The sequence below is a fragment of the Numenius arquata genome, chromosome 9 (assembly GCF_964106895.1).
Source record: "Numenius arquata chromosome 9, bNumArq3.hap1.1, whole genome shotgun sequence".
Taxonomy (NCBI): domain Eukaryota; kingdom Metazoa; phylum Chordata; class Aves; order Charadriiformes; family Scolopacidae; genus Numenius; species Numenius arquata.
Window position 1 is genome coordinate 2,058,051 of NC_133584.1, and position 24,357 is coordinate 2,082,407.

The window sequence follows — 24,357 nt, forward strand, 5'->3', positions numbered from 1 at the left end:
CCTGTTCCAGTGCTTGACAACCCTTTCTGTGAAGAATTTTTTCCTCTTTCATCTTGAGAAGATGGTCATAGATGAGGTACTAAAAATAGTCAGATTTAAGAGCGCATGCTCCCTCGAGGGGATCAAAGACTGAGATGCTGTTTAGACATGCAAACAACCAGAAATATCAAGAGCAGGAAAGAGTGTGGTTGAACCAGTTAGTGCACTGATAAAATCTGCTTACTTCTAGCTTCAGCACAATTTGTGAAAGTGATAGAAATGGAGTGCAGAACCCCAGGGAAAGAGATGAGTAAGGCAGTTCCTGTTGCCTATCCTGACATGCCTAAAGGAGGAAGAGAATTTTTCCTGTGCTATTGAGAGATTAAATGCAGAGGACGTTCTGTCAGAAAGTAATTCAGAACCCACAAGTATGGCTTCTGCTCTGAAGCATCTCTACAGGAGCCTGGCACTATTTGCTGATTATGTAGGAGACTGAAGTAAATTAATTGTGTACCTTGGTATTAAACTTAAGCAGGTGTAAAAACCCAGTCCATGCAGGGACACTGCAAAGGCAACTTTGTACCTGGGTCTACAAACCTAATATTGATAATGTTCTTTCCTTGTACGCCATCACCTTGGGAAACTTCCATTTTCCCCTTGGATTTCTCTTTCTGTTCTTTATATGACATTCAGATCTCGTGTGCAGAGGCTGAATAGTTTGTCTGAAAGACAAAGAAAGTCAGTGACAGGGAGTACCTTCCATCTACATGTTGCATTTTTATCCGAATCCAAGGTCAGGCAGGCTCAAGGAGTTTCCTCTTCTGTGTTCCTTCCTAGAGATGGGAGGTTTTTACTCTCGTCAGGATTGGCTTTTGTAGAAGTCCCTGGCAAAAATCATAAATAGTGCTGTTTAGTTCAACAAGATCTCTGAAAAATAGAGAAAAGTTTGTAATCTAAAGGAGAGCAATAGTTTTTTGTGCCATATCTGATTTAATAAGAAAGCAGTATTTACTTGAGAAGGAATATAAGTAAAATCTGGCTTTTCATTAAAATGGATGAAAAATTGTTAACTCAAAAAGGTTTAAAATTTTTATTTTATAGTTGAACATACTTTTTTTTTTTTTTTAAAATATCGCTACTGAAAGTTTTGCATCTGAGGCCTGGCTTCAGAAGGTCTGTCGCGTTCTCTGCCCCTCGCGTCTGACTTGCGGCACTATTAACACTTTTCATGTCTCTCTGTTGCACTTGTCTTGTTTAATAGACGACAAGGAGCCGTGTGGGTGACAGCTCTACCCCAACAGAGCCTTACCGACAGATGCTACGACTTCAGCTTGATACTCGCTCTATGTTTCACTTACTGCTGCAACTGGCACTTAAAAATACAAGCGCCGGCTTTTTTTCCTATATATATCTCTTCTATAATATACGTTAAGGAACAATTTCATATTAGCCAAAGAATGAGATAGGAATATGTTAATTCTTTTTTGTAATTTTGTTTGATTTGATGTTTAGTTCTTGTGTGAACAAGAATTGTCAGTTTTGGACGTAAGGTCAGTTGATTAACCAGACCATCCGTGGTCCCACAGTACTCCGTAATATAAAGGAGAGAAATAATTTCAGTTAAAATAAAAATTAGAAACACTGAGTGGAGATGCCCTCAGCCAGAAAATTAGGAACAGAAACCCCTCATACTTAGCCTGGAACAGCAAAGTCGTAGTGGGTATATTCCCTGAAAACTGAAAAATTAGGAATTGAGCAAGGAAAGAGATGTTTCTGCAGTATGGTAATTCAGTCTTGGAGGTGATAAAAGAATGAAGCCAATTTTTTATTTAGGAGCCTGAGTATTATTTTCTTGCACATGTAAATAAGGGTAAATATCTCTAAAAAAAATGGATTATCTCAAGGAAAAGAGCATAAGGATAAATAAAGAAATGGTTTAAATATATAAAGCAAGACTTGTTCAGTGAACCGCTCAAACATTTGTAAAAAGTGAGCAAAGTGGTAGCACAGACCGCTAAAGGGAAATGCATTTTAAAATCCTAGCAGTTAGACTTTAACTTCTAACTATAACTAGAGTGAACACGGCTTTGGAAAAGTTATACATAGAGACACAAAATATCCTCAACCCTGTGGTTGAGAAATGTCATGAATTTGATGGAAAAATACCCTAATGCTGTTCAGGGATGCGTGTTTTGGGGAGAGAAAATTCCTGTTTCTCTGATACCTGTATTCATAAACAATGAATTAATCCAAGCCCTTAAAGCGCACGAAACCTGTGTCTGTTTTGCTGCGAAACTCTTCTGGTGCCAAAGAAAACACGTACATGTATAAACCTACTCATTACACCGTTGTTAAGCTTTAGTGTTCTTTTCAGGGTTTTCTTTAATGTGCTTTTTGACTGAGAGCGTAGCTATGAACGTGTTCTTCTCCAGGCAGAGCTCCGGGTGAGCAGGGACCCTTCCGCGTCCCCAGGGCCACCCCTGTGTCATCCCGTTGGTTATTTCTGGTGCCGGCAATCCCTCTGGGCTCCTCTGATGTGGGTTCTCCTACACCCTGGCTGATAACGAGCCTTTCAGCTGCCTTTAGACAGACCCGTTGAATGTCCCTCTTTGACATCAGCTCAGCTTTGGGGACCAGTTGGTATTTTTCATGTGACCGATAAGGGGAGGTTTCCTGATACAGCCTTTCAAAGGAGCAGGAGAAAGAAGCCCAGCAGGATTCTCTGGGGGACATCATCTTTGATACTTGAAAGGGACCTTTTCATCTTGGGCTCTGAGAGACTGCGCCCAACGTGCTAAGGAGATTTAGAACATCCTTGTTTAGATTTTTGCCTCGGGAGATTACTGGCTGATAGTTAAGAACGAACAAAATCCAAGGTAAATTCTAAGTGTTTAATTGTTAGTGGAGAAAAAAAAAAACGCTTCACGTGAATTTCAGCCACGTGCACAAAACTCCATATGCTCAAGGTGTCAAGTGTGTTTAGGGAGAAAAAGGAAAACTGTTAATAAGGGGATATTCCTGAATGAAAATACCACACACCGTCTCTTCGGTAATTGGTGTTTCTGGTTAGGTGGCTGTATTGATACTTGTTATTTGTGTAAGAAACCGTTACGACTTGTGTGCACATAGAAAACATTGTGTGTTGTACTACATACACAATTTATATTTAGTGTAAAAAGAAGAAGGAGGTGGGACGCTTCATAAATGGCCAAGATAGAGATTAACGGTTTGGTAGCTGTGACCCACATATCAAATGGAAATGAATATTTAGCCTCCGTTATCAGTGCAGCTGATGAGAGCAGTGATAATTCTATCATACGAATTATGATGATGCACCAGAAATGACAGCTGCTGGCACGGAAGCAAAGCTTACTGGGAAAACCAATTTAGGTGATGCAGGTAATTCCCAGAATGCTGAAGAAACTGCAGTAACGGGGGGTTTGTACTAAGTCAGTTTTTTATTTTCTTTGGGTTCTTTGGGAAATTGGCGGGTTTTGATTGTTTGTTGGGGTTTTTTCCTGTGACTGGAAAGAAGTCCTGCGTGGGGGGTTGGAACTAGATGATCTTTAAGGTCCCTTCCAACCTAAACCATTCTGTGATTCTATTAAAATAACAAGTGTGGACCTATTTTGGAATAAATGACAACATTGTTTTCTCAAAGGTAGATCATAATGCTCAATATACTGATTTTTTTTTAGGAGTAATAAAAGGGAGCTTAATCCACTTAGATTCCAGTAACCGATATCCCACAGCAAATCGTTGTTGAATTTGGAAATGCTGGTAGTGAACACAAGAATTGCAAGGTGGCTAAAGCGTGGACTAAAAATAATATTCAAAAGAAAGTGACAAGGTTGGAGAAACATTACTAGCTGTGTTTTTCTGGGGTTAGTCTTGGAACCTGTTGTATTTAATATATTTACCATTGTATTTCCTCGCTTGCTGGTAATGTGCTATAAGTAAGTAGCCATACGTTTTGGCTTCAATAATAACTTCATCTCTAACCTGGGCGTTTATGAACTGGAAGTAACAGGGATGGAAGGATGAATATGATTAGACGATGGAGTATAATCATGGTAGAAAAGAGAAGGCACCCCTGGAAGGTAAGAGGTTTTTAACGGGAAGGAGGAAATATTGGTACCGTCTTACAAGGAGTGCTAACTCCTTCTGAGTTAACTCTCTCCTACAGCTGTGTTTAGCTATTTTCAGGCAAATGAACTTAAACTGTGAGAGGTGCAAAGAAGAGCTACAGGATGAGCCAGGGAATGAAGCTCCATCTTTTGAAGGGAAATTAGAAATGCCTCCTGTACCCAACCAAATGGAGGTATCCAGGGCGATGAATCATTCGTTAAATATACTGAGAGCAGGTATCAATAAATCAATAAGTTTAGTGTCCATGATCACCCAGTCTTTAGTCTCTCTGCTGAGACCGCTAACAAACCTGCCAAATGCTGCCCGTTCTATTAATTCGGTGTTAATTCCAAAAGTTCCTACAACTTTTGGCTGTGCCCCTGACAAGAGAATGGCTGGTGAGGCTATATTGTTATTAGTACTGTGAGAAGTATTCAGCAGCCTTACAAAATGCATACCATTTTCAAATCTTTGGCTGCAGGTTACTTACAGAAGAAAGAATTATTCTTTATTTGAGATCTTGTTGAACATCCTCCCGTTTGGCCTTCTGGGCTCGGCCCTGGTGGTGTCCCCTCCCTTCCCCTTGCCTGGGGAGCCGGCTCACTGCGATGACAGCTCCTGCCGCCTGGTTTTGACTTTCCAGAGCTCCGTAAGCGCGAAGTGTAATGACATCATGCTCCCTGGGGTGTCAGTTATGAGCTGCTAAAAATAGTCACAGGCAAACACAGGATAGAAAAATCAAATGTCTGCTTAAAACCGCTAGTAAATGGGAAGGTAAAGAGATAGAGCTCGATTGAGGGGCTTTGTATTTAAATTCAAGGGCAACGATGCTGGACTGCAGCCCTGGCAAACGCTGCAGATGATGCTTTAGGACTCGTGAGCTGGGAGAGCCCACAGCGACAAGTTCATTCCTGGTGCAATTCCCAAACTGTCATGGTAAGTGAGCTTTTTGTGTTTATTTCCCACTGGTTGGGTTATCCGATGTGAGTAATCTGTGTTTTGCAGTTCTTAATGCTGTGGGATTCACAGCACGGGAATGATGTCAGTGTTACTGCCAGTATAATCACGGTTCTATTCAAAAATAAACCCCAAAGCAATATTCATATTGTAAAATGAAGCGTTCAAAGGTTAAAAAATAATGTACAGTAAAAACTATAGGCAGGTGTAAATGGTGCCTCCAGTCTCCAAGTTCAGGAAAGCATCCTGCTCAGCATGGGTATGTTTGGGGGCTGTTTTGGGGTTAGTTGGTGCAAATTCTTTTGACACCACTTATGACCTTTAGGCCTTGATTACAGACTTAGGAGCTAAGACAAGCTTGAAGAGACAAGTCACATTTTCGGGTTTTAATTTAATTCCAGTTTTGTAGTGTAGAGTCCTGTTCAATGTTCCTGTGGTACCAGCAAGGTGTTTCAGATATTAAGCTGCTCCAAATTAAAGCTGATCTAATAAAGAAAACACATAGAAATACAGAAGCAACGTAACATGAAAGTTAAGATTAACGTAGGACTGGGTGTCTCACAACCTTTGCAAATCTCGTCCTGGGTTTTTTATTTTTATACTGAGGCCATGGGCAGAAACGTTCAACTAGGCTTGTTGTTAGAAGATTTTCTAACCTGAGCTACTCGTAACTGTCTTTTCTGCATTTCTTAAGTGACTGTCTAAGGGCAGGCAGGGGTAGAAATATGAAGCTGTGACTCTTCCAGACAAACTCTTCCAGAGATTCTCATTCCAAGTTACAAATGCTCGCCCTTGGGCCTGAAACTCCCTTGGCCAAGGTATGATCTATTTCTCACCTCTTTGGAGTCACCTACAAGAGCTTCCTGGTGATTCGAAACCATCAGAAATCACTTGTAATGAGCACCGGTCCCCTTCTCAGGGAGAATAACCTCTTCTCCCTCCAACTTTTGCACCCTGGCCCCAAACCTCCTGGTCTCCAGTACACAAGCTAAAAACCCAAGTCTGCTGATCCTCCAGAGCCTGAGTCACGTCTCTGCCAGCCCCTCGCGGGAGCCTTCCCCAGAGGGAAGGAAGAGCTTGATGGATATTGTACTGCAGGTTATCAGAGTGTGTGCTAATGAAGCCACAGATCCATTACAGTATTTATCCATTTTGCAAGATCCAATTACAGGAACTTTGTGAAGTATAAAATAGTTTGATTTTACCCTGTGTTCATCCTGTAAAAGATGATGTCTCTAAAAGATATTCCCATGCTCTCATTATTTCCTTGTGCTGATTCATCTTGTGTTCAAGATTGTTTGGAGCCAGGATTTGATTCTGCCTTGTTGCTGATAATGGTTTTTGTAAATCCATTTGATAATTGTTGTGGATAAAGCTGAAGAATCCCCGGGTCTTTCACTTGTGGGGTGTGACATGTAAAGTAGAAGTTTTTCTTGCAGATCAGAAGGCAGGGGACGGACGTAGGAATTATTGTGTGAAATTACATTGTCTCTGTTATGTAGGAATTCAGATAGCGATTGTGATAATCCCTTTTGTCCTTTGAAAATGAGAATTTATGACTCAAAAGGTGCTCCTCTGTCAGTCACAAAATTTTTACCGTTATACTGAATCTTATTGTTAATGGTATAATATCCTGTCCTTTTGGTTGCAACTGTGGTGTTTTGAATGCAAACTGATTTACAGTCATTTTCTTCTGTCTGCAAAACAGGCACACAAAAAAAAGATGGAAGAAGTTCTATATTCAGTGGTGGTGGCCGGAGGGCGAAAATATAATATAATAAAAAAAAAGCCCTTATTGAAGAATTTTTCCTCTTTGCGTGGGTTTGTGAGACTTATTTTTTAATAGGAAGAGGGCTATTTTTAGGTGACTCCTTAAAACTACCTGAAGGAGTAGCATCTGAAAGAGAATGATAATAAGAAATAGAAATACAGGGAAGTTTTTACAACAGAAAATGCATACAGTTTTTAGCAGGTGGCCAACCTGTTGTTTAGAAAGAGTTCTTGCTGCATTGAATTTTCCTTACTGTATCCCCCCAGAAGGCTGAACGTTGCCATCTCCTGCAGACAATGCAGCGGCGCCCTGATTTCGTACCAGCGAATGATTTTTCTATTCACAGGCTGTTTCGGTATTCTGGAGCATCTCACCGCTCCTGCATGCATTTCTCTGAATTTAAAGTAATTTATTCCTAAAAAAGATTATTCTCTCTTGGTTTGGGGGTTGCTGTTAGGGATAAAGGCACGGGCAGTAGCACAAACTGGGGTCTCTTGGCAGATTTTTTGTCTGCTTAACGCTTTCTCTGATGGCCTTGACACTGATTATAATTCCAACAGAGTAAAATATCCTCTACGAAATACAATTCCCTGCTGGCAAAGTAGTGCTGATGAGGCATACGCTTCCTGCGTCATCTGTAGGTGATGGCACTGTCTTCCATGTTCTCTTTTCAAGGTTAAACAAAGAAGTGTAAGGAATACTCTCAGCAAGAAGTAGAACTACCTGAGCCTTAGGTCCGGCGGTAGCTGAGCATCCAAAGGCTTGCGCTATGCTTTTTCTGTGCAAATTGACCTGCTGTGGGTGGAAATTCTCTCAGTTTAAATAGAAGGAACTGTGTAAATTAATCTGAATGGGTCTACCTAATTTTTGTAGCAAATCTAAAGATGGTGGACCTAAAAAAATCGATAAAATTAGGGTAAAAGTCTTTGTAAAACACCAGTGGAAGGACATATTTATCAGTTTTACATATCCCAAGCTAGATCACACTGAAACAATGGACAATTCAACAAAATATATGCCTGGAATGTATTTAGATCCAATAGCAGGAAGCTGAGTGCAGATAGAGTCAGAGTGGAAATGAGACGCATGTCTCGATTAGTGTGGGTCATTAAACGTTAGCATATCCAGGCAAGAAATGTGGTATTTCACACGCACAGTAAATTGAGGGGTTGTCTGCAGTTAATTGAGGGTTTATGTACATAAGACTACACACATGTAATCCGAATTAACATGGAGAAGTTAAGGGATCTGATGTAGGAACTACTTAGGGAATACCATCGACTCTCTTGCTGTAAAATGTCAAACGAAAAGATTAGAATAATCTCCCTGGGTGGAAAATAGACGAGTCCATCGCAATAGCTCTGTCCTGTGTGCGCACAGCAGACAGAGAGTGAGGAAAGGTTTTCATTCTGCTGCAGAAGATGTTAACAGCACCGTCTCGCCAGCAATTTTCACAAAATTAGATAGTTAGATCGTGTCAAATGTTGGCTTATCACCAAGGCTACCCGCCATAAAATTTCTGACGCCAGAAGAGGGACATCTACATTAAAGTGAAATTTGAAGACTGTCAAATAAGTAAGTTTGTGAGCCGGAGCACTTGTCCACAGAAAGAGTGTTGTCAGCAGCGCTGGTTGTTTGAATTAAAGCTGCAGATTGGATCTAGTCGTTGATGCTGATCTCAACTTTTATGTAGGACATAAATTGAATACATTACATTTCCTAACGCGCCGGGCCGGCGTTCTCTGACGCACATACCCAAGTAAATGGGAGCAGGCAGTGTTTTCCAGCCTGAGGTGGCAGGCCATTAGAAATTTCAGGTGCCTAAATGTAAATGTAATATAGATATCCAAGTTGAAAGATGTCTCGAAAATATGTCCAAAGATCTATATTATTTTGACAACACTCTGGAACTGGCTATTACTTCTGACAATGTGCCAACCCAGCAAAGGAGTCTTTTGATGTATTTCAAGAAATGTGTAACTTCAGCGTCCTGTAAGTGCATCCGTAACCACCAGCCTCTCAACTTGAGAAGGCTGGGTTTTGTTTTTTAATCGTTAACTTTGCACTCTTGTGCCTTCCTTCCTCTCTAAGCTTCCTTTTTGTGAAGATGAAACCTAGTGATGCAGTGTTTGCCTATAGGCATCCTTTTTCCTGTGAACGTAGAGAACCCTGAAGAATAAATAAACTTTTTAAGTTGCTGATCCTGCACGTTTGCAAATTCATTGGGAGATTTGGCTCACATGTAAGGACACAAGGATCCGGCTCCTGGGGAATAAACGTCAAAGAACATGAAAAGAAAAGCCTTAGTAGGCACTGGGACTATAAGAACAAAGAGTGCTTCCAGACTGCAGTAGTGAAAACCACTGGGAAATGTGGAATAGTCTGACAGAAGCAATAAGAATGATGGTTCTGAGTCAGGCACTGAATAAGAAAAAAAAAAAGAAGGAAAAAAAAAAAAAAGAGGCTTGATCCAAGTGAATTAAAGCCACTTATATTCCTGGAAATGAATTATTTCCTCTTTATCGAAAAGGAAAAAAAAGACAAATAGGTTAAGAATGTAATTATAAGTTGCAGAAAGAATTATATGGCAATTTTGGTCTGCCACGCTTATGCTCGGGGCACTAACCAAAACTCTGACACGCTGACAGAGTTTCTGTAGCGAGTCTCAGCCGCGCTGCCTATTTACTTTTCAGTACTTCCTCTTGGAGGCTTTCTTTTAGTCTGTGTTCTCAGCAGGGTTTTAGAGGAAGCTCTGGGTATTATTTTGTGTCCAGAATAAACAGAAAGCACGGTGCTGTCTTCTCTGCATAACCTCTCTCCTTCCCTTGGGAATTTACAAATATTGTAGGAGAACAAAACGATCACAGAAATAGTGTTTTGTTAAATGATCACTCAAAAGTAGTGCTGAGGACTTGGTTCCTTGCTTTGTCGATGAGTCTGAGCGTATCAGGTACATAATTTACTATTTATGTCGTGAAGAAGCCTCGTGTCAAAGCCTCTCTCCCTCCTTTCCTTTGTTAGGCGGAGAATATTTTCATTCCATCCATCTCTCCTTAGATGCAGAGTGTCTGAAGACTGTTGCAGAGTGTCTGTTTTCAACACACGCTGATGTTTTGCCAGTCCTATATCATGAGGGAGCGTAGTCCCACTGGTACGAACGATAGGACCATCAAAGAACGTGACCAGTAACAGAATCACAGAATGCTATGGGGTTGGAAGGGACCTCTGGAGATCATCCAGTCCAATCCCCTGCCAGAGCAGGTCCACCCAGAGCAGGTTGCACAGGAACGTGTCCAGGTGGGTTTGGAATGTCTCCAGAGAAGGAGACTCCACCACCTCTCTGGGCAGCCTCTTCCAGGGCTCCGCCACCCTCACGGGAAAGAAGTTCCTCCTCATGTTTAGATGGAACTTCTTATATGCAACTTTGTGCCCGTTCCCTCTTGTCCTGTCACTGGGCACCACTGAAAAAAGACTGGCCCCATCCTCCTGACACCCACCCTTTAAGTATTTATAGGCGTTGATCAGATCCCCCCTCAGTCTTCTCTTCTCCAGACTAAACAGACCCAAGTCCTCCAGACGATGGGTAGAAGTCGGAGGGAGTATGTTTTTGAGCGAATATGTGTTTCAGTGCCTTGCTCATCAGTTGCACAACACTCCTAAATTTGTTTCCTTGCGTTTACAAATGAAATTAAATCAAGGTTGTAAAACAGCAAATTACATTCATGCTCTTTGTAGATTGATGATGATAGATGTACCGTAAAATGCTAAAAAAGAGATCAGCTGCAATTAGGCTAGAGAGAACCTAATCACCAATATGAATTTGACAACCAAGATTTCAAACAGTTAACTTCTTTCTGTCCTATATACTCACTAAGAATGGCTTTTTGTCTTGATTTCATTGATGGCTGGAAGTTGGTTGGAAAGAATTATATTAAGATTGAGTTATTAATGAAACTGTATCATTTAATAAAAAAAAAATCTGTTTGTTTATGAATGCCTTTAGGTTGCTGCACTGAAGGTACCCAGACTCCCATCCTCCAGTCATCGAAGAGGGTCTCTGTCATTCTTAATTAGCTGAAGAGTAGAAGATGACTGGGGCAATTCCCTGTAGAGGTTTTTTCTGGCTCTCCTGGTCCAATGCCCTGAAGTAGGTGAGATGCTCCTGTATCGCAGAGATGACTGAGTTAACCAGGATGTAATTAAGATTACGAAAACAACCCCAAAAGCTTTACAGGGTTGCAAGCAGCATTATCTCTCATTATCCCAAAGAAAGTTTATTTCTCGCTATTTCCCTTGAGAGAAGAGTTAAAAATTGCTCTATTGTGGGATGAGGACTGCCCGATAGAGAGCCAAAAAAAGCCATCTGAGAACTGGCATGGCCAGTTGGAGCCCGGCCAGTGGAACTGGGACTGGTCATCCCCCGAAACAGGACTCTGGAGAAGGCATCCCCTTACAGGTGCCACCGAGAGATGCCGGTGACAGCCTGGCCTGCCAGAGTCCAAGATGGAGCAAGGGGAACACTGGGAAAAGGAATTAATCTTTATTTTGTGTGCTGGAAAGACCAAACCGCATTGCAGAGTTGCAGTGTTTTGAAGTACATTTTGTCTTAGGACCTGGCTCTCCTTATGCCAATTTAAGCCATCAGTTTAATACACAGTGATGCAAATGAGCATCAACCTCTTGCTTGTCTGCTCATACAGACAAACATTCATGTTGGGTCCTTGCTTTTTAGCACAGTCGGGGAACCAACGATGCTAAAACACCCTTTGTTTTGCTGTGTGGAGGGAACCAGCTCTCCCTGGAGCCACGTCACCAAATCACATTACAGCCCTTGGTCTAATGACATTTGTATAGATCTCCAGCTCTCCACTATTTGTCACTAATCAGAGCAGTCTGAAGATAAATCATCCAGGGACATTATCCCATTTGATGTTCCTTCCCTCTACCTTAGCTAATCATCTCTACCGTGCACTCACAGTCCAGCGTATCCCAACTTCTCCGGCTCCTTTTGCTATCTTTATTTTTCTTTCTTTTAGCAGAAAGACTTGAGAGATCAATGAGGTTATTGTGCCAGGTCTATTGCTCAACTCCCCGGCTTCCTGTTGCGGTGGGATCTAGCAGGAAACTTGAAGAAATCCAAAGAACAGCCAGATCTCTTCTCGTGTTTGCTCCGAGAGGCCTACCCTGCCTGTGCAACGGGGAGAGTCGAGCATGATTTAGCCTTAAAAGGTTAAATACCTTTTCATTACAGTATCTCTCGTCCCAGTGGAGACAATGTTAGGGTTTGTATTAGCACGACTGGGTGCTTTTGTTTTCTCTTTCTGTTTTCGCAATGCAACCCAAAACTTCCCTGTTACAGGTGCTTGAAACGGCCATGAATTTCATGAAGTGAATGGAATTGTTTAGGATTTTAATCAATGCAGCTGCAGGATTTGACCAGCCAGCTCAAAACCATTGCATTTATTTTTGATTCAGAATTTTATATTGATAATTTCAACAATTGTAGGGGATATCCTGTCGTATTGACCTTGATAATGTTATTAAACATAGTAAATGCGGCATTTCTTTGCTAAAATGGAAAGATGAGATGCACAGTCACTTAGAGCTTCATATGGTAATTGTCGGGAAAACAGCTCCTTTTTCAAGCACAGCTGTCAAACTGACAAGTTGCAAAAGAAACAGATTCCCAGCTACTCAGTAGTTAGAAAAAATCAAGATAATCCACTTTAATCAGACCGTGGAAGAGGGAGACTTGAATTTGTAGAATTCAAATCAGGTTTTTTTCTGTTTGCTCACTTAGGCTGGTCCTAACCCCGGGTTCATAAGAAATTCCTAATAAACTTCTGAGCTGTTACTCGTTCCGAGAGGGCGCTGACTATCTCACGGCTGTCAATTATGAGGTGGCAGAATAAAAATGCAAGTATCTTTTTTTTGAGAAACGCTTGGGGTTGATTGGAACCGCTTTGACATAAGGTGCAATTCTCCACGGGTGCAGAGAGCAACTGATTCTGGCAATCTTCGTACGGGAATTTTTCCAGGGGTATGTGATATAAGCAAATGGCTCTGAAAATAAGCTGCGGGTGCGCTAGGAGGATCATTTAGAAGTCTTTTCTGAAAAAAAAAAAAAAAAAAAAAGACCCCTCTGCGTCTGCTCTAGTTTAGAAAAGATTGTATAACTTTATCGATTCCTGACCCTTTGTCCCTGCCTGTTGCTCAGCCTCCACCACTCGAAACCAGCCTTTTCTTCTGCCGAGCTGTGGAAACCTTGGGCTGGGTTTTTTTTTTTTTCACACACTTGTGAAACACACTTATTTGCCAAGATACTTAGGACTTCTTTGCAAAGGTGCTGCTGCTCTGCTGATTGCCATTCAGCACGGGCAGGCAGAGCAGGCCAAGGAAAGAAGCAAGAAGCCAGAAAGGAAAAAAAAAACTTCAATTTTTGAGTTCTTATTCCAAATGTCTTTGAATCAGCAGCTCTGGGTCCTTTCCAGCTCTTGAAGGAATGCCAGTTCAGAACAGTGAGTGAATAAGGTGTGTGCGGGGGCGACTGCTTCTCTGTCAGTTGTGAGAAGCTTTATTTTAAAAAGTGCCTTTTTTTTTTTCTTTTTGCCGGCGTTACAGAGGTTTGAATGGTCTGGAGGAGCTGGTAATGGTTTAGGGAAGCTTTCTTGTTTATGGCCCGTTGCCCAGTCAAATCCAGCCCGGGTCATTAGTGACTAGAAACTGTTACCATGTTAACACGGTCTGATGGATGATGTGAACCGTGCCTGAGTCCGGTTTCTAGCAGAAAAAGCATGGCAGAAACCGGTATTGCCGTTGTCCCTAAGTGACTCCTTGGTGAGCGAAGGGGGACGGAGCTGAGCAGGGATAAACCTTCCTCCGCTGCCACACATCCTCCCCCTCCCTGCAAAGAGACAGCAGCCGCCCGCGAAGCTGCCGAGCTGATGCTTTCCCCGGCATCCAAGTGACACTTGGGGAAAACAGGCAGGCAAAAGGAATGAAAATTAAGGAGCACCTTGGTTAAGGAGCGCTGATACCTTCTGGTAAAAGCGACATGGAAGAGTGTGAATGGTTTCATTCAGAGTTTTGGACCAAAGCCCTGTGTGTATGAGGAAAATCATTAAACACGCCATTAGCAGTCATGCGTTAAAATGGAAATTACTTCTTTATTGTAATCTCTAATTTTATTTTATAATGTTTTTCTTTTTTGCATTTTGCTTATTTGGACCCCTGGTATCGGTCATTTTCACTTTGCTTACATTTAATTTCACTCCTTCCTTCGCCTGTTTGAAAAGCTTTCCTGTGGGGTACCTTGCCGGGCAGGGAGGGTAGAAGGGAGGCAGGTGGGCAGGCAATCTGAATTCTGATTTTTGGCTCTGCCACTGGTTGCTTGGCAAGCTCTTTACACGGCTCCATGCCTTACTTTCCCCCGGAAAGAGGCTCATAGTTGAAGAACAGTTTAAAATCTTTGACAAAAAAAGAACTGTGCATCCACTAGTACTATTTACTGAAGGAAAACACAAATTAAACTGAGTATTTTATTCCACGTGCTCCTTAAAGTAGATACGAATTAATTTAAACCCAGTGAGCCTCTGTTCTTCATTTTCCTTTCCTGGTTTGGGTCTAGATGTTGAGTCATCATCGACGTACGCATCAAACCACCACAGACATCTTAGCCTTCAAGTTGTAAAAAATCCCAAACGTTCTAGATTCTTCAGCCCGTTTAGCAGATGTGATGCGCAAGTAGCAAATCCCGGTAACCAGTGAAACACAGTTACAGCACAGATCTGAACTGGCACTGCAGGGAGTAGGTGTTGCTCTCTCCCTAAACATCAGTGTTCTCTCTATTCCTTCCCCCCCAATTTAATTTGGATAAAGTGGCCGCCAACAGGGCACAGTTGCTGTATAATTTTATATTACTTACAGTCTTTTAAAACTGTTGCAGATAACAATAGGAATAGTGTTGTTTTCCTGCCGAGGCCGCGGTGCCATTTCCAGTATCGTTAATTCTCTAGAACTGAAACCCTTTTCCCTCGGGAATGGCTGGGGTCACAGCAGCGACGTTGATGCAGATGCAGGTTGAGAGCCAGCAGCAGCATTATGCTGAAAAGCTTACTAAAAATTCTCTCTCTCTCTTTAGACCTGGAAAGCCAGCCTCTTGTGTCAGGTTTCCTCCTTCATGACCATAAAACTCTTCAGGTACCAAAAGTTCTATAAATTAAATTGCAAAACTTAAAAACTGCAAGCTTGAGTAATACTCCCGACAACTCAGTGTGAGCTCAGGCTCAAAGTTCAGAGAAATGATAAATATATCTGGAATTTGTCTAATGTGCAACGCTTGAACGTAGTGAAAAGTTCTTACTGCAAAAAAATTAATTCTTTCCTGGAGGTTAATTTAGATTCTAAAACTGAAGAATAAATAGCTTTTGCCATCTTTAAAGTAAAGCAGCTGCGACTCGCTGAGTTAAGCCCTTAGTTCTTGTATCGATCTTGGCCAAAGCGTTTGCCAGTGGCACTCTGCACTCTGCAGTTAGCAGCGTTGAACCGTGTTCGGTGGCCAGTGTTTTATCTGTACACAGTGGGGTCTGGCTGTGTAAACACCTCATTTCTTGGTGGCACCATGCGAATACATACGCTAAACCCCACATATACTATTACACCTATTATTTTCTAAGATATTGGGTGGGACGCAAGAATCTTCCATTGAAAATGGGAAAAGCCATTTGATTTTGTTGTGATTGGAAACCAGCTTATACTCGTAAGAATTTCTAAAGCTAATAATGGATCGTGCTTCTTCAGTTGGCTTCCTGTCTTGTTCCATCAAAGGGCCGAACAGTCTCTGAACAAAATAATACTTCTTTAATATGTCTTTCTTCCTAATTCTTCACACTTTTACTACCCATGTCAGTTACTAAATGCTTTGTTAAGCTCCTTTTATGACTATTCGCCTTTTCTCTTTTGTCTCCACTCATTCTGCTTTATACCAGGACCACGACTTTAATGTACATCACGCTCTTCATGTGTTGAAAAAGTAACTGAAAACTCACCAAAAGCGATCACTTGCTGTTCTGTGTGCACCCAACTACTCCATGTTTGCTCCTGGTTGTAAGATTCTTGGGGTTTAGGATCAGGTTAGGTATATGGTAAAGTAATTGTCACTTCCAAAGCCGGATCTAGAAAATACCATTCATGGTAGTGAGGGGAAGAGCTATTTAGCAGAAAAGGATTGGGAGATTTTTCAAACTGAGAGTTAAAAAGGGATCTTCATTGTTTCTGCCCCTCCCATCTGCTGTTCTCTGCAGCTGAAAATGGGGCAGAAAGCCAAGAGGATGACATTTGAGCAGACAGCAGTTTATGGAAGTGTCTATTATGATTCCGCACCCACACCCGTGGTCGAAAGGAGCTTCTCCCTGGCCGTTGCAAGCAAACTCTCTGCCAGAGAGTTACAGCTGATGGGAGGCTTCATCCCCTGAGCCTGGGATTTGTAGGCAGACTCTTAACATTTTTCCCTGTAGGTTTGAAATACAGCTTTCCCCTTCCTCTGCTTGCCTACTCCTCTCCCTCTCCAGAAGAAATCAAAAGAATCTCCAAAACACGCTGTAGAGTTTCCTCAGCCCTCGCGTGCCGTTATTACCGGTGGGTTGGACTGCGGCGGCGGGGAACGTGCAGAAACAGGGTGATTAATACGAGCATCCTCTTTTGCCTCTCTTAGGGATCTTAAACACTGGGGAAACACCTTGCAAATGACAGGAGGCGCGAGAAACCCGCTACTGATCTCTCAGCGCTGCAACTGGTCTTAGAAGGGAACAGTAGAGATCAAATGGCTTTTTCAGCCCACTTGATTTTTGTTGCTGCTTTTTTTTTTTTATGATGAGCACTTCCAGCGAGTATCCTTCATCATTCTCTCTGAAAGAAATATTAATATATATTCTTCATAAATGCATGCATACATATAGGCCATTCTTAAGGCATCTCTGCGTACATATCCACTCCCCTTCCTTCTATTTAAACAGCGTGCAGTGATTGTTCAGTTCTCTTTAAAGGATGAGTCACCTGGCTCACTCCGGAATCAGGAATCTACACTCCAAACTGTACAACCATCCAACTGTTGTAGCTTCCTCCGTTGTTTTACCGGACTCAAAAACTAAATGACTTCTGTGACATCCACTGTTCCTTCAGTCTCCTAAATAACAAGAAAAATATTATTACTGTTTCTCCCTACGTTCTCTTTCCTTGAATTAAATATTAGAGAATAAAAGGAAGTGAATTATGCTGGATTTGGCAGCCCTAGAAACTGAAGTTCCCCGTTTCTTGGTAGCACAAGGACATGAGTAAAACACAGCGAGGATACTCCCCTTTTGTGTCTCTGGCTCTTCATGAGGCTTGAATAAAGAATGACATGAGATTGATGGTTAATCACCATTTTAATTCCTAGATCTGAAGAGAAAGATGGAAACGTAAGGGGGGAAAGATGCAGCTTAGCGTTATCTCACCTGAATACCCGCGTGGATTGAGGGCGCAGAAGCGCTGTCAGACATCAACAAAGAGGGAGGACAAAGCCAAAGGAGAGCGGGCGATTTAGCCAGCGAAAACAACAATGACAAAAGGAAACCATCGTTGCCATTAGAGAGGTGTCAAGAAAGTGGATTGCCACATGGGTAAATTAATCCTGAAGCCTGAATGAGCAATTTGTTTTTTCCTTTTGTTTTCCTAAAGTCAGTGGGAGGGGCGGTGTGATTCAGTGACTGAATCCAGCTGAGGGGATTCCCTCTGCATCTCTGGCTCTCACTTATCTGGGTTTAGTGTTTTGGGTTTGGGGGTTTTTTTTTCGCTCTAACTTGGCTGCTGAACAAACACGATCACTTCATGTACCTCCTGAAGTGTTTCGGAAGGAATTAGATAAAGGGCTGATGAAATGTGAGGGGGCTTTCTGGATCGCGGAAAGTACCAGGCTGACAATGAACTCTGCGTTTCTCTGGAACCGAGACAAGACATGCAGAGACTTTAGCGGTATTTTTAGCTGTTTAGATTATATGTGTGTCTGTCCATCTTCATGCCTTTTGCTCTCAGGCCCTGCCAATACTGGAGGAGATTTTTAGAAACCATCTCGTGGCTTCCTAGTACCCGTTCGCTGTCCTGACAGGCAGCGTTTCACTGAATTTCCACCAAAAAGATGTTTCGGGTGCTGCTGGCGCAATCTTGGCCGAACTTTTCGGTTACAGCTGAATCAGCACAATCTCCTAACAGGTTCCCTTCCGCTGGAGATCTCTCCCCTTGGAGATGTTTCAGGGCAGGAATCCAAGCGCTGGGGGCCTCCAGTAGCATTTAATCTATCCAAAACCGAAGTTGCTGTGTTGGCTGGAACAACTCATCATTCAAAGAGAACCTGTTAGAGAAACGGATCTAGATATTGATTTTAAAACTCATCTGGCACCGTATCTCGACGTTTCTCTTTTCACCGCAGAACAAATTGATTCCTTATATAAATCCTAAACCAATACAAAGCATATTGCTGAACTGGCATAAGACTGGGTCTGTTAGGGGTAGCTCTGATTTTGCAGACTAGGGTTTGGCGCGTGAAACCGGGTGATCAGAAGCAGAACTGGTTGTAAAATATTGCCAGTAGCAGGACTGGGGGTTTCTGTTTTATTAGGAATTCCTAACTTTGTATAATAAATGGCTAAACAGACTGCACAATAGGTGGGGTGAGTTTTATAAGGAGAACCAAATTATTTTATTTGTATCGGTTGGTCTAAGAAAAGATATTTTTCTTTGCAAACTTCGCTTTGCTGTTGGCCTTGGACCACCAAGATGAGTTGCTGCAAGATGAGTTCCCTGCTGAGAACCCTGTCCTGCACACTTCATTTTCCCAGTCTGCAACTGAAGAAACTTCCCCGTCTCCCAAATGAGTCATGAGCATAAATTATGTCATTTTTTCATAAAATGTTTTAATTTGCTCCACTGGAAGGACAAAGACCCATAATTTCATAATATATAACTACCCAAATACCATCTGAACTTTTCTGGGGCTTTGCTTACTGCCTGTGATTTTCCAGAGCTGTTTCAGAACAGGAGATGAGAAATCACAGAATCACAGAATGCTGTGGGGTTGGAAGGGACCTCTGGAGATCATCCAGTCCAATCCCCTGCCACAGCAGGTCCACCCAGAGCAGGTTGCACAGGAACGTGTCCAGGCGGGTTTGAATGTCTCCAGAGAAGGAGACTCCACCACCTCTCTGGGCAGCCTCTTCCAGGGCTCTGCCACCCTCAAAGTGAAGAAGTTCCTCGTCATGTTTAGATGGAACTTCTTATATGCAACTTTGTGCCCGTTCCCTCTTGTCCTGTCCCTGGGCACCACTGAAAAAAGACTGGCCCCACCCTCCTGACACCCACTCTTTAAGTATTTATAGGCGTTGACCAGATCCCCCCTCAGTCTTCTCTTCTCCAGACTAAAAAGACCCAAGTCCCTCAGCCTTTCCTCATCAGAGAGATGCTCCAGGCCCCTCATCATCTTTGTAGCCCTTTGCTGTACCCTCTCCAGCAGTTGCCTGTCCTTCTTGAACTGGGGAGCCCAGAACTGGACCCAGTGCTCCAGATGGGGCCTCCCCAGGGCAGAGCAGAGGGGGAGGATGACCTCCCTCCAATCTGCTGGTCACACTCTTCCTGATGCCCCCCAGGATGCCATTGGCCTTCTTGGCCACAAGGGCACATCGCTTGGCTCATGGTCATCCTGTTGTCCACCAGGACTCCCAGGTCTTTTTCCTCAGAGCTGCTCTCCAGCAGGTCAGCCCCAACCTGTCCTGGTGCAGGGGGTTATTCCTCCCCAGGTGCAGCCCCCTACACTTGCCCTTGTTGAGTTTCATCAGGTTCCTCTCTGCCCACCTCTCCAGCCTGGCCAGGTCTCGCTGTGTGGTGGCACGGCCTTCAGGTGTGCTCATTCTGAGACCATCTCTTGTCAGCAGTCGCTACTTGGAGAGCTGAAAATCAAATTAAGAAAAACATAAGGGAGCAAGCAGAGTTTAAGGGACAACTCCCCTTGTGCGAATTCTCCCTTTTATAAGAAGTTCAGCGACTCGTACAGCGAGACGGTGACTCTGAGAAAAGGCTTTTTCACTGAATTTCACTGAATTTTTAGAGTTGGAAGGGACCATAGAGATCATCTAGTCCAACTCCCCTGCTGGAGCAGGATTGCCCAGAGCATGTCAGAGCATGTTACTCAGGGCTGCATCCAGGCGGGTCTTGGAGATCTCCAAAGAAGGGGACTCCACACCCTCCCTGGGCAGCCTGTTCCAGGGCTCTGGCACCCTCACCGTAAAGAAGTTTCTTCTCATATTTGAGTGGAACCTCCTATGTTCCAGCTTGTGCCCGTTGCCCCTCGTTCTCTCACTGGCAACCACTGAAAAGAGTCTGGCTCCCTCCTCCTTCAACCCACCCTTTAGATACTTATAAGCATTGATAAGGTCTCCCCTCAGCCTTCTCTTCTCCAGGCTAAAGAGTCCCAGCTCTCTCAGCCTTTCTTCATAAGGGAGATGCTCCAATCCTTGAATCATCCTCGTTGCCCTTCGCTGGACTCTTTCCAGTAGTTCCCTGTCCCTCTTGAATTGGGAAGCCCAGAACTGGACGCAGTATTCCAGTTGTGGCCTCACCAGTGCAGAGTAGAGGGGGAGAATGACTTCCCTCGACCTACTGGCCACACTCTTCCCTATGCAGCCCAGAGATTCCGTTGGCCTTCCTGGCCACAGGAGCACACTGCTTGCTCATTGGCATTTTCCTCCTCGAGTACGGCCCAACCAAATCAAGCCCGTGCCTTGTTGATTTTTGCTGCGCGGTCGCTCGTTAAATGCAGAGTAACCATATTGCTGAGTGACACCTGTCCTTCGGAGGCGGGCAGGACGGAGGGATTGCCCTGCGGGAAAGCACAACGTAGACTTTGCAACCAGGACAAAGCTATTAAAATAATGGCTTCGAGCCAGTTGAGGGAAGCGCACGAATGTTTTTTAAAACTGATTTAAGGTAAGCAATGAGGTGTTTCTTCGCAGGACGGACTGTGTGTTCCGGTACCTGCTACCATTAACCCCGAGCCATTTATCAGTAACGCGCTAACAGCTCCAAGATGGCTTTACCCGCGGGAGTTACCACACTCGTGTGAAATATTTGACGGAAACCTCGAGACTGGGTGGTGCTGGTGGTGTGGCAGATCCCTGCCGAGAGGATGGCCGATGCCAGTGTCCCGTCCTCGGTGTCGGAGCCCTGACCTGGGCCGAGGCAGTGACTTTCCAGAGGAGTGTCCCTGCGGCGTCAGGGTAAGCGGGGCCGCCAAGATTCGGGGAAGGTGTGGCCGGAGCATCCCGCAAATTCATAGATTCATAGATTGGTCCAGGCCGGAAGGGACCTCCAAAGGTCATCTAGTCCGACCTCCCCGCAGTCAGCAGGGACACCCCCAACTAGACCAGGTTGCCCAGGGCCTCGTCGAGCTTCACCTTGAATATCTCAAGGGAAGGGGCCTCAACCACCTCCCTGGGCAACCTGTTCCAGTGTTCCACCACCCTCACGGTAAAGAATTTTTTCCTAATATCCAATCTAAATCTCCTCTTCTCCAGCTTAAAACCATTGCCCCTCGTCCTGTCGCTGCCGGCCTTTGTAAACAGACCCTCCCCAGCCTCCCTGTAGCCCCCCTCAGGTACTGGAAGGCTGCTATGAGGTCTCCCCGGAGCCTCCTCTTCTCCAGGCTGAACAACCCCAGCTCCCTCAGCCTGTCCTCATAGGAGAGGTGCTCCAGCCCCCTGATCATTTTGGTGGCCCTCCTCTGGACCCGCTCCATCAGGTCCATGTCCTTTCTATATTGAGGGCTCCAGACCTGCACACAGTGCTCCAGGTGAGGTCTCACCAGAGCAGAGCAAAGTGGCAGAATCACCTCTCTGGATCTGGGATTAGCTACTCCGGGTGTGCGGCTGTGATTCCCTGGCTATGATGGGCAATTCGAGTGTGGGATGTGGAAGGGCAGGCAGCCCCGTGCCGAGACGGATCAGTCTGATGGCCTTTCCGCTCGCGTGTCACGATAGGGACGGCTGCGCCAGGAAGGGATGCGGGATCCCAGCTCTGCGAGGAAGAAGAACTGAGTATCCGTTCACACTCACCCCTTCTACCTCGTTACTGACCCGCAAAGCTCACTGGAATTACCGCTCGTGACAGAGAATCACCGCAGCCCACTGGGCGCTGAGGGCGAGATGGCACTTTCGCTGCTCCGCCAGCGCTGCCCACGGGGAGGTTATCCCAAAATGCGGCGCTTGGGGCCTCACCCGGACCCCGACACCCCCGGCCAGGCCCTCGCCCTGCTCCCCGGGGGCTCCAGGGCACCGAGGAACCGCGGCCGTCGAGTTCGGGGGGGCGGGGGGGGGGGGCGGCCGAGGAGCAGCGCGGTGCTCGGGAACGGGACCTGCGTGCGGTGCCGGCCCTCGGGGGAACGGCTCTCCCCCCGGGGGTGCGCGGTGCCCTCACACCGGGCTCCCCCGCACCCACCGCGGGCCGAGGGGGCCCGGCCCCGCCCCAGCACCTCCGGGGGCGCTGTCCCTTTAAGCGCTCTGACGTCAGCGCTGCGCTGCCATGGCAACGGCCCGTCACGTTGGCTGGGTCCATGCGGGAGGGGGAGGAGCTCCTCCCGCCGCGACCGAGCGCCATGGAGGCGGCGGCGGCGGCTCGGTGACCCCCGCGCGGACCCTTACCCGGCGGCGGCCAGCCGGCAGGTACTGCCCGCCGGGGCCGCGGCGGGGCGGAGGGTGCCCGCGGAGCCTGGCCCCGCCGGCGGGGGTGGGGTGGGAGATTAAAGCCCGGGCGGCTCTGCCCGTCTACCGGGGCTTGGCGGAGCCGCCCGGGGGCGGCGGCTGGTCCCGCGGGGCTGCCGGCGGGTCCGTTCCCCGGCACCGGAGCGCCTCGGCCGGGCGGGGCGCGGCGGCGGGGCCGGGCTACGGTGGCGGGGGGGGGGGGGGAAGGTGCGGGCCTCACTTCCTGGTCCGGCGGCAGCGCCGGCCGCCCCCGCCGGAGCGGAGGAGAAGGGTAGCGGGCGGGCGGCGGCCGCTCGGAAGGTTCCAGCGCGCTTCCCGCCCGGGGCGGCGCTGCTCGGGCTCGGCCCCGCCGCCCCTCAGCGCCGGGCGGGCGCGGGGCTCCCCGGCGTCCCCGCTGCCGCGCCCCCGCAGGGCCCGCCGGCCCCCGCCCCGCCCCTCGCGGGCGGCCCCATCCATCCCGCGGGCGGGGGGGGGGGGGGAAAGGGAGGGGGAGAGCATGGGCGGCACCACCGCGCCGCAGCGGCGGGGGGAGTGGGCGGTGCTCGGCGGGGAGCGCCCAGCCGCAGCGGGGGTGAGCGCTGAGGCGGCCGCGGGCGTCGCCGCCAGCAGCGGCCCCAGCCCGCCCGGTACCGCCGCCGCAGGTAAAGCCCCCTCCGCCGGGGCTGCTCTTCCCGCCGGGGCGCCGGCCGCAGGCGGAGGGTTGAGGGGTGGGGGGGGGCCGCCGGGGCGCCGCCCTGAGGCGGCGGGCGGCTGAGGGGCGCGGTCCCGCCTCAGGGCTGCGGCAGCCGGGAGCGGCCGGGCCTGGCGGGGGTGGGCGGCATCGCCGGTTTCCCGTCCCGTCCCGTTCCCTCCCCCCGGCTCCCATCCCCGCGCCCAGCCCCGTCGGGGAAGGGTGGTGGCGGGGTAGGGCTGGGCCGCCGCGGCCTCGGGGGGGGGGGCTCCCGGTGGGGAGGGCGGGAGGGATGGAGGGGCTCGTCTCCTCGGTTGCAGCCGCCCCGAGCGGGTCGGCGGCACCGGGATCCCCCCCCCGCCCCGGGTTCGTCTCGGTTCGGCCGAGGGGACCCCGCGGGGTCTCCAGCCCCGCCGCTGCCGGCTGCGAGCGGCCGCAGGCGGCGGAGAGACCGTCGGGCGGCCGCGGTGCCCCTTCTGGCCGGGGGTGGCCAAGGACGGCCCCGGCGCTGAAAATGAAGGGGTTCGGGGTGCGGGTGGGACCTAGAGCTGTGCGCGGGGGGGGGCTGGGGACGCCGCTGCCGTCCCAGCGGTTCGGGTGTCAAAGGCTGCAACAGCTTTTCCAGGTTTATGGCAGCAACAGGCAGCGTCCGGGTGTGCGGAATACAGAGGGCAACTCCCCTCCCTTCTTTTTCATTTCTGTGCCTACCGAGAGCTTGCTGGGGCTTTGGTTTTCTGTGAATTCATCTTGTGGCCGGGGGTTACGTGCATCGCGTGAGCGTGGTGACAGGGGTAGGTCTGAAGGTACTCCCCGTCTTCAGGAAAAGTGCAAAGTCATTAGATGCTTTTTGTGTCACACTCCGTAGGTATTGCTGGTTTCCACATCCAGATTTCTTTTGCAAAATCTGCTTGCCTTTTTTTTTTTTTTTTAATATATTTTTATTTGTACTTATTGCTGAGGTTATCAGTTTCTTCAATTTTTAGGTTGGTTTCAGTTGGGAATTGCGAACAGCATCCAAATTGCTTATATCTGGTAGGCAATAAGTTTAATTTATTCTGTAATATTATCTG

General features: G+C 46.7%; 1 protein-coding gene across 3 annotated transcripts in view; it reads left to right on the forward strand.

The window, feature by feature from the left end:
* Positions 1 to 4,821: 4,821 nt before the first annotated feature.
* The window catches only part of GNB4 (G protein subunit beta 4), a 45,267-nt gene continuing 25,731 nt past the window's right edge, over positions 4,822 to 24,357 (forward strand). The window contains exon 1 of one of the 3 annotated variants that reach the window (XM_074153921.1): positions 4,822 to 5,043. The gene's annotated coding sequence lies outside the window, so the exon portion shown is untranslated. Of the gene's footprint in view, positions 5,044 to 22,468; positions 22,579 to 23,145; positions 23,259 to 24,357 lie in introns of those variants that run through there. The other 2 variants (XM_074153919.1, XM_074153920.1) reach the window with 2 other exon arrangements.